Below are 16,310 nucleotides of genomic sequence, written 5' to 3' on the forward strand. Positions count from 1 at the left end.
GTCATACGTCGTGCCGAGCAATGCTCGTCACAAACCGAAAACACATCGAAGAGTTGTTATGCAGTTGTTCTGCTGGACGTTTGTGAAAGAGGTTTGTGAGGCTCAGTGGACTTTACCTGGTAAGATTAAAAAAATAGTTTAGTTCTAGTTGTAACTTTTTTAAAAGTGATCTGTTGACCTGTAAATGAGAATGTGGGGACAGTATTGGGTTAGTAAATGTAATGTCGGTGTGGAAACTTGCATGTACGCAATGAGGATTGTTGGCAAATCTTTGTTTTTGCCAAAATTGATTGACGTTGCCGTCCACTCATTGATATGCAATTTTTTTCTCTGTCCCCTCCCTCTCTCCGCCCCCGCCCCCCTCTCTATATTTAAGGCACCGTCACAGAAACGACCTCTCTCTTTGTGCCGATATGTGTTCTCTCTCTGTGTGTCCTTGTGATGTCTGTCTGCTTGTATGTCTGTCTATAGTTTTCTAGTTAGATTTTTGTTGCTATTTCTTTTATGCCTGATGATGATTGCTTGTGTTGCAATCGAAACGTCGTAATATGCTATTATTTAATTTATTATTTTATATTTAGACGTGACTTAACCGAAATAACCAAAGAATAATTCCTGCAGTCACGAAAGCTCCAAAATTAAGATTGATTGAGAATATTTGGCCTCCAGATCAGTGACCAATAACCAACTGCAGCGTGTTGTAAAAGGGCATTGCAGGAGGCTGGTATTTTATCAGTGGTAGGGAGACGTGCATATTGTATTTTTGGTGATTTGTTTACTTTTCTTGTACTTTGCACTAACTATCGTGTTTTTGTATTGTTTGTTGGTGTCACGTTCTGACCTGCCCCGACTGGACATCTGTGAAAAAATATACATCTTCTGACTCTGAGGCTATTAAGATGAACTCCCAATGATGATTTTTTTTGGAAGGACCCACTTAATACATTTAGAATTAATGTAGACAACCACTTTGAATGTATTATTCGAATATGAAAGCACTTTATTTAATTGATTTAATTCCCCCCCCCCCCCCCCCCCGTATCCCCAGCGCTTGGCATTGCTGCTGCATTGGCATTGTTGCTGCATTGGCATTGTTGCTACATTGGCATTGTTGCTGCATTGGCATTGTTGCTGCATTGGCATTGTTGCTGCATTGGCATTGTTGCTACATTGGCATTGCTGCTACATTGACATTGTTGCTGCATTGGCATTGTTGCTACATTAGCATTGTTGCTGCATTGGCATTGCTGCTGCATTGGCATTGTTGCTGCATTGGCACTCGTGCACTGCCCGTGCTTCGGGTGCTGTTGATACACTTGGGCTACGCCCATCTACAAACCCTTATAAACAGTTTGCCTTGAGAGGCTGACTCCTTTGCCTGATGACGACCGCTTGTGTTGCGATCGAAACGTCGTGATTTATTTTATTTTTATTTCTAACTACGTGACTTTACCGAAAGAACCAAAGAGTTTACTTTATTTATTTGTTTGATTAATTATTGACCAAAATATATGAGGCACCAAGCATAATATATCGAAACAACATATTGCATTGACACTGCAACTCAATTTGTAAACAAAAAAACAAATCATAAAATCATATTTTTTTCTGGTAGGTCAATAATATTATACAGAGACGCTGTGTTCTACTCTTGGAAACCTCACCAATCACAGCTCGCCACCTAACAGACCATAACATCAACGTCACGTAGAAGGGAAATAATAATAAAATAATAAAACGTTGTTTTTTTTCCCTTTTACGTGACTTTACCGAATAAACCAAGAATATGAATCCCTGCAATCACGAAAGCTTTAAATCGAAAATCAACAAATCTCACAATACCAATACAACTCTCCCAGTATAGCCTTTAGCAGTCTGTTGTGGCAAGTGCCGTTGGGAGGCACCTATGAAGGCCATAAAGGCCACAATCAAACCGGAGCCACGGTGGTGAGATGTAAACCTACCCCGCCTGATATACAGGAGGTCGTGGGTTTGATCCCGACCCTGATGCTTACTGTATATTTGGAGTCTGAATGTCTCTCTCCCCGTGGTCGCGTGGATTTATCTCCGGGTCCTCCGGTATTTCCCTCCACATTTGGAAACAACATGCATTTAGAGCTGCTATAAATTTCCACGTGATAAGACACTTCGCTGAACTATCATTTATGACCAGGTTGTATCTGACAAAGAGCTATATAGTTCAGTGGTCCTTACCTTGTAAAATAAAAATAAAAACATTGTTTCTAGTTTTAGTTTGCCCAGCTACTCGTATAATGCTGAATAAACTTAGGGGAGAACCAGAGCAAGTTCAGATAATCAGAACTGAGGTTGGTCGGAATTTAACTCGGGTTACCAGATTTATAGTGCAGTGCGAGGTCTACTACACTTCTGCCCCCTGTACACCAATACAAAGACAAAGATCCCCCGCGTAGCCTTAACAGACTGTTAGAGCAAGTACTGTTAGCGAGCACCTATGAGGCTTGACAGGGCACACGAGGGGCTGGACGGCCAGCACTGGGCCTGTCCCTCTTTTTCTCTCTCGTAGCGATTCAAGTTCAAGTTCATTTATTTGGTATAGCCCTGTGAGCCATTCGGCTCTTGAATCGGGTGCAACCGCAACAAACAAAAAACAAAAACATGAACAAAAAACATCTTAAAGTGAATATGTGACTAAGTGTAAACAGAAAATCCAAGAAAAGACAGCAAAATATTGCAGAAAAAAATCACCGTACACCAACGCTGTGTGCAAAAATCCCAGTGGGATGCAAGTCAAACAACCAACAACAACCACAAGACAATTTAGATTAAGGGCATTAGTCTAACTCTATACTACAACAAACAAACATGGCTAAACCAATACACTTTTCGAGATCACCAAAATAAAGCACCATATGTTAATTTAGGGCTGCGTCGACCTAGGGGATGCCCAGGACTGGTTCAGATAATCGTCACGCATGTTAGCCATGATTGGAAATCGAACTCTTAGTCACCAGGTTCGTAGTGCAGTGCACGAACCATGGCACCAATGCTGCTCTCACACACACACACACACATGTACACTCTCATAGCAAAGGGGAGTCAAAACGATTGTTAAATTATGCTGTGTTCTGTAAAATGTATCTAAAGTCATTGTTCTGTACGTGCATTGCAAAATTAGAAAACTCCGCATGCGTGCAGGTTCATTATAATAATGGCTTAATGATTATTCATGTTCGGGAAAACAATAAGCATCTCTGTCCCTAAGTGCTGCTTTACTCTCCCTTGGGTGAGGACATTATGAAAATATCATTACCCGATAGCAGAATCTTTATTCAGGTGGCCCGAAAAAAATTTTCATTACTACGCAACAAAAAATACAACCTTCACACGAATGAACGGTACTGATAAGAATGCCAATCTATTTATAATTACGTGACCTACGAGTAAGGCACAAAATACATAATTTCCTTAGTTTATTGCTAAATTTAGACGACACGTTGTGAAAATGTCGTCGTAATTAATAATGTATAAAATAAGTTACGACAGTATTGCAGGACTTAATTCATATGCGATATTATCGGTATTGTTTTTCATTAATTTACCATTGGATGACACTGATACGTATATGTATATACAGGGTGCCACAAAATTCACTACACATAGGGTTATTTTAACAAATCACGGAGGGTTATTTAATTAGTTTTTAAAAACGTTGAAACTGACTTTCATTCACACTAATACATGCATGAATTTTCTTTTCAAATTAATGTAAGACTTTATTTTACGATTACAAGTGTAATGTTTGAACATTCGTCAATGATGTTATGTGTCTATTCATTCGGGGTTCTTGGTCGAGATTTGTAAACGACAGATTTGAGGTGACCCCCACAGGATATATAAAAATAGATTTAAATTTCAATAACTTCAATGACAAACAATGAAAATTGTTAATGCCGATGTTAAAATACATTCAACAACCCTACGTGTCCTGACTTTTGGGCCGTCCGGTATATTTAAGTTTACTGCACGGTCGCATAACACGAAGGCATTGCGCGTACATTCCAGATACCTCACGCGGTTTCGTGTTATTGTTGTGAATATTTGCGTTGACATTGATCTGCGTTGCTACATTGTCAGCCGTGGGGGGGAAGCACAAACAACAACAACAACAAAAACTCAAACAGCCCGAATAGGAAACATAGATATCTGTCTGCTTATATGTCTGTCTATAGTTTTCTGGTTAGATTTTTGTTGCCATTTCTTTTATACCTGATGATGATTGCTTGTGTTGCAATCGAAACGTCGTATTATGCTATTATTTAATTTATTATTTTATCTTTATACGTGACTTTACCGAAAGAACCGAAGAAGGAAACATATATTTACATATACTGTACACTATAATAGGTTATGTTTCCGGCAATAGCCCTTCTTCAAAGATGCTATGAAAAATACGTATCTTCTACGGAGAAGGACCAATGACTGAAACGTCACCTATTACATACGTCTCGAGTGAGGGTAGTGTTATCGGCGAATGCGTTGAGTTTTTGTTCGCATCGGCTGGCATATTAAATATTTTTTTTAAATCGCTCTGTCCACTTATTCCACATTGACCACTGATGAAAAATTCATAATGGGACAGAGAGGGGCCGAAGGGCTTGCATTCCCAACCCCCGGCTGCATTCCTTATGGATTTTTTTCCCACACAGATAATGCAGAATCACGGCGTTCTATTTATAGGGGCCACTGCTGGAAATCGGCCGCAGCATCGGCAATGACGCGCTGGAATTGACCGCCGTTGTGGGCATTATGGATCGAGCTACATATTCATTACTCCGAAGCTATACGGTGTTTTTTTTAATAGCAAGCAGTTCCATTCAAAGCATGCGCTACTGCAAACAATGTTCGCTGTGCGATTGATTTTCTTTATCCAATAATGATTGTCCCATTCCACATGTAATTGTCATGTTGTAAAAATAAGTTTCGAAACATTTGCACTTGAATAACAGTCACTCGACGTGACTAAGACGTGGGTGAAGGGGAGGGGTAGGGTTTTGGCTCGCTACGCGAAGATTCCATGGTGAACAGATTCGTGATGGCTATTAGAGATTGCTAACGCAATTGTATCTGCAGGTCAAATACACATTTTTTGCCAAGATTAACCTCAATAACGTTTCCATGGATGCTTTGTGATTACAAATGTTAATCCAAGCTTTTGGGTCAAAGGTTGCAGTATTTTTGAAAGAATCAGAATATGTATTTATACTGGAGGAATCCGATGAGCTATGAAGCTATTTTCAAAGATGTCCAGTAGAGGCAAGCTAGAACGTTACAACAACAGACAGTACAAAAACACCATAGTTAGTGCAAAGTATAACAAATATAAACATGTCACCCAAAATACAATGTGCACCTATCCATGGCACTGAAAAATACCAGACTACTTTAATGCCCTTTTAGAATATCCATGGCACTGAAAAATACCAGACTATTTTTCGATTTAAAGCTTTCGTGACTGCAGGGATTCATCTTCTTGGTTCTTTCGGTAAAGTCACGTAGAAAGGAAATAATAAAATAATAAAAATCAAACATAATAAAATAATTCTCACGACGTTTCGGCCACAACACAAGCAGCCGTCCTAAGGTGAAGAACAGGTCTGTCGGAAAGACAGCGTCTCATTCAGACGCTGTCTTATTTTTATTATTTTATTATTTCCCTTCTACGTGACTTTACCGAAAGAACCAAGAAGATAAATACCAGACTACTTTAATGTCCTTTTATAATATCCATGGCACTGAAAACTACCAGACTATTTAATGCCCTTTTATAATATCCATGGCACTGAAAACTACCAGACTACTTTAATGCCCTTTTATAATATCCATGGCACTGAAAACTACCAGACTATTTAATGCCCTTTTATAATATCCATGGCACTGAAAACTACCAGACTACCTTAATGCCCTTTTATAATATCCATGGCACTGAAAACTACCAGACTATTTAATGCCCTTTTATAATATCCATGGCACTGAAAACTACCAGACTACTTTAATGCCCTTTTATAATATCCATGGCACTGAAAACTACCAGACTACTTTAATGCCCTTTTATAATATCCATGGCACTGAAAACTACCAGACTATTTAATGCCCTTTTATAATATCCATGGCACTGAAAACTACCAGACTACTTTAATGCCCTTTTATAATATCCATGGCACTGAAAACTACCAGACTACTTTAATGCCCTTTTAAAACACACCGCAGTTAGCTATTGGTCACTTATCTGGAGGCCAAACATTATTAATCAAGTGTAGCTAAATTGGATTTTGAGGCAAAAAAATCCTCAGTGCGTACATGTAGTGTCCACAACGAAATTACATTCATTAAGTACACACATTCTCATTTGCACGTTCTTTGATATGCCGTATTACCATAGGTCATATCATATTGTCTTTATTTAGCAAACACATTCTTCAAATGAAAGTCGTAATCGTTAAAACACACACACCTAGATTAAACATATAAAAAATCATAATCCACCGCAGTAGTTTATTTAGTGACATTCACACGTCCCTCTTAAAAATTACCTTTCTAAATTTTAATATTTTATCCACGTATATATATCTAACAACAACAAAAACATTTCAACCATGATGTGGCCCACGTGAACCAACGTTGGGCCCTTGCCTCAGCGGTCCGTGAATCACAACGCCTCTGAGCGAATTCACGTTGCTAGGGGAACCCGGTTGCTCGGCAACACTCCTCTGCTGCCTGCGTCAGCGGCCTGCGCCTTGACGTCAGTGGTCCCCTTTGTCTCGCGCCAGACCACGTGGTGCGCGGATTGTCGCCACTCGCTGCCGAGAGATTAACTCCCTCGGTGCGGGGTCAGCTGCCGTCTCGAGCAGGGGGCGTGCGGTCAGGGCAGGCAGAGGGAGGGGGCACGGTCTCTCACCTGGCATGCTTCAATGAAAATAGCTGGTACGAGAAGTAAAATGTAAAAAAAAAATCGAGATTCTAGATTTGAAGCTTTCGTGACTGCAAGGATTCATGCTCTTAGTTTTTTTCGGTAAAGTCACGTAGGTAAAAATAAATAAGAAAAATAAATAATAAAATGATAAAATAATAATAGAAATAAAATAATAAACCACGACGTTTCGGGCGCAACACAAGCGTCCGTCATCAGGTGGGACAGCCACAGCACGAAACAAATGCTGAAGTATTTTTACCTACGTGACTTTACCGAAAAAACCTAAGAGTAAAAAATGTAGATTTTTTTTTCCCACTGATCTGTGTTTATAAATGTAATTTCTGTTTGATTCCCATCATTACAGAGAGACAGTAACAGGCACGCGCTTATTGCCCGCGCTCCATCCAGTTCTTGAGGGCTTGTGCAAACAGCGGGGATGACCAGCTCGTCGCTGCCTCCTCTCGTCTCTGCCTGCGTTTGCTGCGAAGCTTCACAAATTTGGCGATTTTGACTATACAAATGATTGGAATCGTACAAAAATGACATAACACAGACCAGTAAAATAATTTTTCACTTTTCGTAACAGCTATTTTCATTGGAGTATACCAGGTGAGGCTGTGCCTCCCCTGCCTCTCCTGACCGCATGTCCCTGGTCTCAACCCCCTCCAAACCCCACCACCACCACCAACACCCCCCTCCCAAACCAGTTAGCGCCTCACTCGCTCGCTACCTGCTCACTTCAAGGTGTGAACTCCCTCGCCTCGTGGACAAGGAGGTTCGTGGGTTCGATCCCGACCCTGACGCCTGCTGCATATTTGGAGTCTGCATGTCCCTCTGCCCCGTGGTCGCGTGGATTTATCTCCGGGTCCTCCGGGTTTCCCCATCCACATTTAGAAGCAACATGCTTTGAGAGTAATTGGCTGCAATACATTTCCGCATAATTAGCCACTTTGTTGCGCTATCATTTGTGGCCAGGTCGCTTTTGAAAAAGAGCTAAGTAGCTCAGTCGGCCTAAAAATAAAATAAAAATTCTAGATTTGAAGCTTTCGTGACTGCAAGGATTCATACTCTTAGGTTTTTTCGGTTAAGTCACGTAGGTAAAAAATTAAAATTAAGATTAATAAAAATAAAATAAAAATCACGACGTGGATGCATTATTCATACAGCTATCGTGCTGTGACGGTTCCATCTGAAGACGGAAGCTTGTGTTGCCTCCGAAACGTCGTGATTTTTATTTTATTTTTATTTTACTTTTATTAATTTTAATTTTTCACCTACGTGACTTTACCGAAAAAACCTAAGAATATAAAATAAAAAGTTAATGGGTTTCTGCTGCTGCCAGCACATCTAGAAGGAAAATAAAAATGGCCTTTGAGTTTAAATTTTTTAAATGTGTTGCTGAGGCTGGGATATTGGTCATATTTCACATCCATATGGCACAGATGGTCCCCAGAAACTGCTACTAAATGCATCAACCCTCCAGCTACATAATGGGCTGAGTCAAGCTCCCACTGGAAGTTAAATTCACAAACTTCCAACCAAGCACTTGATGTGCCTGTGGTGGTAACCATCTGGTTAGGTACATAGCGTCCTAAGGGTTAAGTATATTTTCCCATTTAAATGATAAACAACCCAATTTCGGTTTTGCCCAAAATTGTTTATATAATGCATTATAAAGGTTAATACACACGATGACTAAAGGAGCACATATCCCCTCCAAGATATCTCAAATGTACGAGGAACGTTGAACTAATCCGTTATAGGTGGAACGCGATAAGCGCCTATGTTAAAACACATAAACGTGATGAACATCGATGCATTGCAGCGGGCTAATTGGGTGACCCGCTGCAATCAACGCACGACGCTTCAACGTTCATAAACCGATGACAATGTTGACGGGCAAGGGTGTTCATTAACCACTTCTCAAGCGCCTGTAAACCACGCACGCACGCACACACTCACACACACGTGCCACCCCCCAAACATTTCCCCACTGCCTCCGAAGCTCTTGATAGGTTTTGTTTAATTTCATGTAAAAATTTCTATTTTTTTAAAACTCGCGTGATAGTGTTGAGGTGCGTTTGGGGGGAGGGGGGGACCAGACTTTAATTGAGTCGGGTCGCAAGCTAAACTAAACTTCACCCCTCGTCAGAGACGCTCTAGCAGAGGTCGTAACCGGGTACCCGATACCCGTACCTTACCCGATACCCGGCTACCCGTACCCGGCCGGGTAAGGGTACCCGTTTGCGACCCTGGTGCGGCCGGGTACGGGTAGGCCGTGAGTCACTGGTGAATAACTGTCACTCATTTCCCAACGTCTTGTCTCTTCTCACAATTCAAGTTCCTAGAATCAACCCACCTGCGCCTGCAACATGGCTTCATCCCAGAGGTCGCAATCAAGTACCCGATACCCGTACCCTACCCGTACCCGGCCGGGTACGGGTACCCGTTTGCGAACCTGGTGCGGCCGGGTACGGGTACGGGTAAGGAATCAAAACCCGTTTGCGACCTCTGCGCTCTAGGAGTGTGTGGTGACCAGCGTGCACAACGACTGTTTTAACGGAGGGCAGCCGCACGCCACGCAAGCGCCGAATTTAACGCCGCAGGTCTCCTTGGAAATGGTCCAAGGCGCCTGACAACCGGGTAATGAATTAAACAGAGAATGCCCCCTTTTTTAATCAAATGCAAGCGAGTTGCCGTGAGCGTCGTCAGGCATGAAGCAGCTAAATCATGCATTTAACGATGCTGGAAAGCACTGGGGAAGCAATGCCTTGGTGAGTTTGTGGGCCGTGAAAGACGTTTTCATGACAGGGCTGCAATGAGGTGGGTGGAGAGGTGGTATGATAACGCGATATACAGTCATACAACTTGCAATCAGCTCGCACCTAAATGCAACTACATCTCAAGATGATGTACCAAACAGTGGGACCTGTTTGTCATGGGCATCAAGGAGGTGTGTATTATTTTATTGAGACTTTTTTTAAATAGAAGACTCAGTCCTAGGCCGAGGAGAAGAGGATAGTCTTGAGCCTGAGCTTGAACAGGGAGAAGGGAATCAGGAGGATGAATGGCTGGTGGGAAAATAGAATGGCAGTGACCTCAAACTGAGTGAAGGTTGACTTGGGTCTTCAGAGCGGAGAGTATGCGAGGGGGGAGTATAACAGACCTGGCTTCAGCTCCTCTTCGATGGCGAGGAGGTGGGAGAACAGTCGAGTTCTTATGTGGGGAGGGGGGGGGGCACCAGAACAGCGTGTCATCGCAAAGAAAAGTGAAATTGGGTAGGCCACAGATGATGCAGGGTCCTACCCTAGCATCGCCCCCAGCTACCCCTTCTCTAGAGCCGGCCCATGAGTTCATCAGGGGCGAGTTCGTGGAGGAACTTTGAAGACGTTGCGGGCAATGTTTGTGGTCGATCTGGGATTACAGTGGCAACCGGCGTGAAATCGGAGATGTGGTCATGTTTGCAGGTGGGAATGAAACCCGAATAGAAAGGATGGCAGTGAAAATAGTATGAAATTACAAAGCCAGACGTATTGGATAGTTTAGTCCAAACGACACCGACAAACACTTGCATCGTATAGCACTTGCAGTTGAGAGGCGGAAAGAGAAACGCGGATTAGAGGACATAGGCAGGTTAATGACATAATCGAAACAATTCGGAAAAGTTAGTGGGTTTGGGTTGGACAAGTCACTGGAAAGGATGATCGTCGATGGTCTAATGCAGGGGTGGGGAACCTTTTTTCTGCCAAGGGCCATTTGGATATTTATAACATCATTCGCGGGCCATACAAAATTATCAACTTAAAAATTAGCCTGTTATATTTGGTCAAATATTTAATTAACTGAGCCCTAATGTGATGGCTGGAACTGCTTCTCTTTGGTGAGGCGTGTGATGTTAGCTGGTATTGATGATGTTGCTACTCGCAACTGCTTTTCCAGGTTTGCTCCTCTAGATTTATTGAATTTCTAGTCCCGCCTGCGGTGGCCTTGGCAAGGCCAGACCAAATGATTTCGCGGGCCTTATACGGCCCGCGGGCCGGACGTTCCCCACCCCTGGTCTAATGGGAGCCAAGGAATGGAAAGCGTCAAAGGAAGGGGAGCCACAAAAGCAGTTAATTTGCAGGTGATAGGTGGATTCTTACATTGCACGATTGTGGAAAACGGCTTGGGGAAGCCCTTATTCAGCAGTGGATTGACCATGGCTGCTTCTGCTGATGATGATGATGATAATGATGCCTTGTCAATCTACGTGTTTGATTGCTGTTCAGGGACAATACACGGCAGTGGCATTGCCAAGACTGCAGTGGCAAAAAAGAGCTCACAGCAACAGGAGCCCTGCTTTGTCATCCCGATGTCAATCTAGACCCTGATTGTAATTGCTTCCTTTGCAACACCACTGAATGTTCCACTACGCTTAATTTAAATCAGAACTCCACTGGTTTTGGTGAGCAGCTTACAATGCCCAGCTTGCTGCCTTCACCACTGGCAATCCAAGTTCGAAAATCATTATAGATGGGGCATTATATATAGAGAAAGTATGTAATGTTTTTTTTACAATGCTTAACAGTTCAGTTGTTGCAATGGGCTAAAGGCTTTGTGTGTGACGTCAATGGTTGGACAGTGCTCATTTCTGTTGCAGGCACCTGAGCTAATGGTGGAAGTTCCATATTACTATGGCAGGTGCGAGTCTATCCATAAGAGGGCCGCTGTTAGCTTCCCACAAAGTGTCGCTGCCTTTATTAACCCAGGAGGTGCTGATGGGCTGAGTAGACCCCACAAATTGGGGATTTCAACTCACGGGCTTCCAATTGCAAGTCAGGACCTTTCACTATTCTGGCAAACCGCCCGATGAAGCTGGTTGTAATTACCAGCGAAACGTCGTACTACTCAAATTGTAAATGTTGTGGATTTACTCTCCAACACACCGGTGGGCTGAAGTAGTCCCTAATTGGCGTTTTGTTTACGTGACAAATTCCTTACTAATTGGATGTGTCGGGTGGTGGAGGGTTATGACACATTTATACTTAACCCAAAAACCTTCATTGTGAACGGAACCTTTCCGCCCAGCAGCCACCACGATAAATGGCGTTTAGAGAACATTATCGACCACCCAGCAAGGCGCTGACGAGGACGCCCAGCACGGAGATGAAGCGACAGGATTATCCCTTGTGTGGGAGCGAGATGGATCGTGGCGTTTTACGGAACCGCGAGAGATGGCGGTGGCACGGAGAGGCCTTCGTTCAGTTGCGCACAAAGCACGGCCACCGATGGCGAGGAGAGACTCTGTATCTGCAATCACTTGCAGGTGGGGTCTACGCCTGAAGGTTTTCGGAAATGTCTTCTTTTGTCCCCGTCGATATCGACGATTCTTGTCAGCGTCGTGGTGGTATGCTGTCTCCTCCGTTGGGCTCTCTGATGTTCGTGTCAGCCGGTGTTTCTCAGACTTCCCATAATAGAGGTTTTTGTGTCAGATCGCGTAAATATATAAATGTGTCGTTAAACCCGCCACCGCCCGACACATCAAATTAGTAAGGTTCATCACGTAACTAAAACATTCTAATTCGTTCCTTGTTCAGCACACCGGCGTGTTGGAGAGTAAACCCACAACATCTACATTTCAAGTACGACTAGATTTGAAGCTTTCGTGACTGCAAGGATTCATATTCTTATGTTTTTTTCGGTAAAGTCACGTAGGTAAAACATTAAAATTAATAAAAGTAAAATAAAATCAAAATCACGACGTTTCGGAGGCAACACAAGCTTCCGTCTTCAGGTGGAACCGTCACAGCCCGACAGCTGTATCAAGTAAATGAGAGATTACAGGAGATACCACTCCGTATATATAATGGTTGAGGGGGGGAAGGGGCAGGGATGGCCCACTTTTTATTATTATGGTAAGGTGCGGTTTGAGACTATGAATAGACTGCATAACAAAAGACTGAGCCTTTATTATGGAGAGGTTCGGTTTGTGACTACACCTAGCCTACATATCGCCATCGTAAGATCGAAATATCGTAAGTCGGACCATCGTAAGTCGGGGACTACCTGTATCAATTAATGTCCAAAGCAAAAGGTGTTGTCGTTCTTGTCCGAATCAACCTGCGATTGCATCACAGCCGCGTGGACCACCTGGAGGACCCGCGCGAACCGCCGGTGGTCCTGGAACCACACTTTGAGAACCACTGCTGTGGGCTGATGCGGGCACAGGCATCTGGTTAGGATGTATGTGAGTGGGTTGAAAGAAGCTGTTGCGTGGAAGCCCGAGGGGATGTTGCGTGTATCCCTAGAGGATGCTTACGGCACCCATGAGAACCGCGTCTGTAATATTTCTGAGTAGAGATGCCGTGTCTGTTTTAGCCACAAATCGGTCGCATTACTGGCGCAATGCCTGAAGTTGCCGGCGCCTTCCCTCAAATTGAGTGCCGTCCTTCTATTGTGGAATTTGAAACAGCGGCTGGGGATATTGATTAGGGTGATGTATTCTCATCCATCTATTTTCATCCTCTCCAATTTTCCCAGATTCCAAACGCAAAAACCAGCATAAATTGCGAATTAACTTGTTTTTTTTTTGGCGTGCGTTTTAGTTTTTTATTGCTTGGGAAACAAAGTTGTACGGTTGTTGTTTTTATTGTGTGTGTGCTAAAACGACAACATTGTTTATCATTTTGCAAACGGAACTAATGAGATGCCAAGCCCAGCAAAGTCACCTTGCCAGCAGCTGAACCGCAGACGGCACACACGCGTGGCACAACATCGGGAGTAGGACAGGACAAATGTGTTACACCTGCGTTTTTTCATCTGCGGAAGAATAAGAGTAAAAAAGTACCTATGCTGCACAAAGATAAAGAACATCGCATGGCTATTCTTCAAGGACAACAGGGAAATGGTACAAGCAGCCACTTCTTGGTCGGGCAAGAAATAAGTGACCGCTAACTTTCAAATCACTTGATGTTTTGCCATCATCATTTTGAGGATTAACCATGATCAATTCCCTACTGGATGAGGTCCTCCCTACACCATCCTATCCCTTGTGGTCCTGGGAGGCCAGAATCAATTTCTCTCCAGCATGTGAGCTGATCTAACCGCTCCATCTCCGAGGTGGTCGTCCCATTTCGGACATGTTCTCTTGTGCTGCCATTATGTCACCAGTCTCATCCTTCAGCTGTCAACCCTGATTGGGGTGTCCTGCCAACTACATTTTCTTAGCAGTCAATAGGATGTCTCTGATTTGTGTCTGTTTTCTGTATGGTATTTTTTGTGTCGGTTTTCTGTATTTGTGTCCGTTTTCTGTATCGGTTTTCTGTATTTGTGTTGGTTTTCTGTATGGTGGGTTTTTTTGCATGGTAGTTTTTTTCTGTATGGTAGTCGGTTTTTTGAAGGGTAGGATTTTTTTTTCTAAAACTGAATGCCCCAATAGTTGGTTGACCTGGAAATAGTCTATTATTCAGTTTTCTATGATCTTTCCCAGTAGTGTATATATGTGATAAAAGCATTGTGGCTCTTTAATTCTTCAAATAATTTGTCTTTATTGCAGCTTCCGATTATGATATAATTTAAGAAATGTCAATGAATACTCTCATCTGCCCAACTTACATTACCACAATCTAAACTCGGCTCATGTGCCACATGGGATGGGTGAATCATTGTTTGGGGATTCAATACACTGCACCAATCTTACAACAGCAATAACCACTCAACGTTACCTGAGTAAATAAATGTCAGATGTTTTGGGAAAATGTGGTTGAGAGAGTTCAAATATCATGGGACCTCCATTGCCAGTACCAAAATATGAGAATATGTTTTCCCCTTTTTTCTGGCAACATAACAGGTGTTGAGAAGTTAAAACACCAAACTGAAAACTTTTTACAAGGAATCATGTCTGCATTAATCACAATACTTGTGGTCAGAATGCAAACAAAAAACATACTATGCATTGTCTTTGAAACTGATTGGTCCACACCAGAGACAGCTTTCTTTTGAGCCTCGTCTCAAACGGTGTTAGACCAGAGGACGTCTTTTAGCTCGGCTCAAAAGAAAGCGGTCTCTGGTGTGGACCAATCAGTTTCAAAGACAATGCATATATTATCAGAGTACCTTTTTTGTTTGCATTCTGACCACAAGTATCGTGGTTAATGCAGACATGATTCCTTGTAAAAGGTTTCAGTTTGGTGTTTTAACATCTTAACACCTGTTATGTTGCCAGTTAAAAGGGGAAAACCTATTCTCAGAGTTCAAATAGTATATTTTAGACAGTAACACGCATGTGACAGCGAGGGCTCATTTATAAGATGATTGCAATTGTCATGTACAAACTCCATCGGGGAATTGACATCTTGACTTGACTTCAAATAATAAATAATGCATGACCCTCTATAAATGTATTTTACGAATTGATGTTTACGTGCTATAAACCAGAGCCATTGCCTTAAACATTTTTACTTTTAAAGCCACAGTACTATCAGTTTTTTTTGTTATTTGTGTAATGAAGGCTTCCACACAGCTTTGTTGTCATGGGTTGCTGTTTGACCATACTTCACTCAACTTGTCAGTGTCGGTTGGTGACATGAAGGCCCATACCACTTGGCCACTGATGTTAGCCGTAGCCAGCAATCAAACTCACCGGCTTTGTAATGCAGCGCAAGTATCGTTCATATCTAGAGTTTAAAACTTATTTTTGTTCTTGGAGATAATATATTTAACTGCTGGATGTAGTGATAAAAATAATTTATTTGCAATGAAGCTGCCTAAAATGATTTAGCAGTTGGCCAAATATCTACTTGTGTTGAAACATTGTGTCATATCACCGAATATCCAAAATGTTCTCATTAATTTCTAAAAGCAGCGTGGCGTGACATTCCGACGAAAAAAAAGTGTCTTGCTTAAATATTTAATGCATCGTTATCAGTTTGCATAACAGATCACCGCGTCTACAAAGCAGACAGTTTGACGACGTGCTGTTGGCACACACGGCCGACTTGGCGCTTAATTAAATTGAAATGTGAAGATACAAACACAAGGGTGCCACTTCCTTGGCAACACCATCGGCAGCACTTTGCCCCCCACCCCCTCATCTGTTTGATTGAACACTAAGGGCAATAATTCATGGTGCTCTGCCTGATTGAATGGGGCTCCACGGAGGCGAGATCTTAACTCTCTCGCCTGGCATGAAGGAGATCGTGGGTTCGACCCCGACCCTGACACCTGTATATTGTGAGTTTGCAATGTTCTCCCCGTGGTCGCGTGGATTTTTTTCCGGGTCCTCCGGTTTTTCCCTACACATTTAGAAACATGCGTTGAGCGTATTTGGCTGCTATACATTTCTACATGATAAGCCACTTCGCTGAGCTATCATGTTGTT

The sequence above is a fragment of the Lethenteron reissneri genome, chromosome 37 (genome assembly GCF_015708825.2).
Source record: "Lethenteron reissneri isolate LAM-NWPU_2019-01 chromosome 37, ASM1570882v1, whole genome shotgun sequence".
Taxonomy (NCBI): Eukaryota; Metazoa; Chordata; class Hyperoartia; order Petromyzontiformes; family Petromyzontidae; genus Lethenteron; species Lethenteron reissneri.